Here is a 3,891-nt window from a genome sequence, read left to right as displayed (position 1 = left end):
AAAAAATTCTAGCCTGCAATGAGACATCAATGTGGAACTTTAGTGGAGGATCTGGTATTTACATATTTGTGTTTATGTGTAAATGAGCTTTGGTAGACATCCAGATCACCTAAGATGGAGGCACCCAAGTGGGAGATGCTAGGGCCCTGATTCTGGGAGAAGACATTATATAATCTCCAACCACATAGGTGGGAGCATACTTTTCCCACTGGATACATCTTTAAAACTGTTAGACTGCAATAGTCTTGCTTTCTTTTTTTGATGGCATTCAGGGATGAAGTTCTCGTTCATCCATAGCTTGAGCATCAAGAAATGGTCACCTTTCCCTCTAACAGGCTTGGAGGTTTGGTGTACTTCATTTGTGCTTTTCAGTTCTAAATGCAAGGAGTAAAATCTGGGATCCATGAACTTGAGTCATGGTGAATTTGGAACTATGATTCTAGAGAGGATGTTGTTGCAAGTCCAACAGGAAAGTCTTGAGAAAGGCCCAGGTTATTGCAATACAAATCTAGGGAGACTATGCAACTTGTTGGGCTTGCAACCTGTTGGGACTCTGATATATTGGAAATGTGATAAACTGTGATTCCTTTCTTCTTCCTAGAGACAGAGGGAATATAAGAGGATCATTTCCTTGAAGTGTTAGAGTGAATATTGCTTTGTTTGTCCTTGTCATACTTCTGAAGTAAATGTATATATATATATATATATATTTATAGTATGCCTTTTATAGCATAGCTGTGTTTGTATGCTCACTGACAGTGTCTATCATCTATCTACCTACCTGTTTGTCTATCTGTTTTCTCTTCTGCTCTATCTGCATGATTGTATGGATACATACTTCTTTTTTGCAGTCCTTATCAGTTTTTATTTATTTCAGTCACTTATAAGTTTGATACATTGGTTCATAATAAAAATATGGCTGTATTATCTGTTTAACATTCTGTAGAAAAAGATTGTAACATCAACCTTGCCAACTAATATGGGAACTGAAAAACAGACATTAAAATAAAAAATGGATTTTTAACTTAAACCATTCCCAAAAGTACCATCATAATAGAAATGTGCATAACTTACTGTAAGAATTCACAATATTATATGCTGACAGATGAGAGTATTTCAAAATTGGCTGGAACCAAAATGATATTTAGTCCAACTCTCTCATTGTTCACAAGGGGAAACTGAGACCCAAAAAGGTTAGTTATTACTCCAATGTCACATATCTAGACATGGCATGAGGTAGAATTAAAACTCTGGTCTCCTAGGAACAGTCTAATTAAACACTCTACATGTTTCCTTTTCTAGGTCTTACCTACCTCATCAAGGTTTCAAAAGATTTCAAAAGAAGTTAAAAACAGTTATCCTCTGTCTAGAGCAATATTTTTCTAAAACTATATGTATAATCATTTTAGAGCTTTTGTAGATCATAAAAAACCTTCATCCAGTAACTGTTCAAGATCACCTTGAGACAGTTACAAGTAGTTCATGATAAATAACAGTCTAAGATGATTTCTATCCACATGGTTAAAGAACTCAGAAAAAAAAAATTTCTATTATACTTTCAGTGCAGTTGTTCTTCAGAGATGAGTAACACAAGCTATTATTTATAAATATTTAAAATATTTTCAGTGCGTGTTTCCAAATTTAAAATGGAATGAAATTATTTTAATGTCACCGTAATAACAGCAGAGTGAAGGATTTGTGTCACATTTTTAGTTAAATATTACCCAATGGTTACAAGTATATACAAAATAGAATATAAACATTGCCTTTTAACACATTTTAAATGCAACATTCACTTTAAAACACATCAAAATACTTATCTTAATACAATCTGGCTCTTATCTATATTTTTTTATTAGAATGACAGAAAAAGGTTAATCCATTTGGATCTTCTGATTTGTCATCCTATAAATAATATATCATATCCATATTTACAGGTCACAGGAGACAATGTTCACAGGAAAGACTAAGCCCAAAATTATCCAAAGAATTATGTTGAAGACTAGTGTGCGGGCAGCTAGATGATGCAGTGGATAGAGCACCAGCCCTGAAGTCAGGAGGGACCTGAGTTCAAATTTGACCTCACTTAACACTTCCTAGTTGTGTGATGCTGTGCAAGTCGCTTAACCCCAATTGCCTCAAGGTGGGAAATACTACTGTGTAATTTACCTTGTATATTTATGCAAGATTGTATGGATTTTCTGGGTTGTGATTCTGTTTGGTCTGAAAAATAGAGTCTTTCACACTGGGGGTGGGGGCAGAGGGGAATCAAATAACTTTACTGTTAATACTTCCACTTCTGCATTCCCACCTTAAAGGTCATATGTTTCATCTGCAAATCTAAAGTCAGTAAGGATCTGTGAAGCATCTTTGAATTATTGAGAATTTTCTCTATATTTTTTCCCCCTGAGGCAATTGGGCTTAAGCGACTTGCCCAAGGTCACACAGCTAGGAAGTATTAAGTGTCTAGGTCAAATTTGAACTCAGATCCTCCTGACTTCAGAGCTGGGGTTCTATCTACTGCACCACCTAGTTGCCCTTCATAGAGTTTTTCAATTTCATGAAAGCCTGTCACCTCTAGAAAATATAGGTTAGGAGAATAATCTTTGGCTAGATGTTTGTGTCGGGACAACCAATTTTCAATATCATGTTGAACTTGTAACTCAGGAAAAAAAAACAAAAAACAAAATCGACATTGTTTCTGCTCAGAGAATTAAGGGGCAGAGAACTAAGAATGGAGTTAGCTTGGAATAGGTGATTCCGCAACTGTCTCGGGTGACTGAAAGGTCTTCAAATCTGGCGTTTGCTTTATCTGCCATATACACTCTTTACTCAGGAGGAGCCAACTGCAAAATTCTATTTCCTCAGAAAAACAAAAACAAAAATGTGTGGATAGAATTTGTAACACTATGAAGACTGAAAGCAACTTCATTTTCAAAAAGCTAGGAAACAACACCATTCTTGAGTAAAGCTAAAAATTATCGATTCCCTTCCCTGTCACCAACAGTAGCTCAAGATGGAACAAGTTGCCCACAGCAATTCAAGACCAAGAAAGGTCTTCCACAGAAAAGGCCATGTATAATGCAGTCACATCTGGAATTACAGACATTGAGCATTTTCCATCGTGGAAAACAACAGATTCTGGTGATCTTAACACACCAAACTCATTATGCATCACACTGGGAAGGAGCAAAGTCATAAAAGTTAGCAAAGCCATGGTCACAAGTCGTCAACTGTTGCAGCAACATCGGGAGCAAGCACTGCAGCCGCAGCCTCGGAACAAAAGAGGAAAGGAGACTATATACATATGTTTTCAAAGAATTAATTCCACTCTTCCCATTTATCCTCCAGTGCATACAAGCAATTTACAGTTACAGACAACTTGCATGGGTACTTAAGAGAAAAAGTGATTTGATCAGTCAGTCAGCAGGTGTGTGTTATAGGCATAATTTGAATCCAGTTCTTAACTCCAAAGTCAAGTTTGTATTCTCAATGGCATTCTATCTTTACTTATATGATAAACAAATGCAGGTGTTTTTGTATATAGATATGCACATTATAAAATTATATAAGCAAGAGAGAGATGGGGAGACTATCTTCCATCCAATTTCTTGTAAAATTCTTAGATGTGAAAGTATGGATACATCATCATATCTTGCCTGTTAGAGAAATCTGAGAGTTATCCTTCTGTAGAAAACTGCCAGATTTACTAAAAGAGACTTGATTTTGTTTATTGCCTTAATCTCCTTTATCTTGTTTTCATAAACAATTATGTAGAGAGCTACAAATAATGTATCTGCTCCGATGAAGCAGCAACTTGCTTGCCTGTGCAGTTAGTAGAATGTGAGTAAAGGGATATTAAATCTAGGGCTCCCTTTTATTTTCTTGGGC

At 36.0% G+C, this 3,891-nt stretch overlaps 1 pseudogene; it reads right to left on the bottom strand.

Moving 5' to 3' along the window:
- Positions 1-2,178: 2,178 nt before the first annotated feature.
- Positions 2,179-3,217, bottom strand: LOC100925943 (annotated as a pseudogene).
- Positions 3,218-3,891: the final 674 nt, after the last annotated feature.

The sequence above is a fragment of the Sarcophilus harrisii genome, chromosome 1, assembly GCF_902635505.1.
Source record: "Sarcophilus harrisii chromosome 1, mSarHar1.11, whole genome shotgun sequence".
NCBI classification, from domain to species: Eukaryota; Metazoa; Chordata; class Mammalia; order Dasyuromorphia; family Dasyuridae; genus Sarcophilus; species Sarcophilus harrisii.
This window is presented reverse-complemented; position numbering and strand designations above follow the sequence as displayed.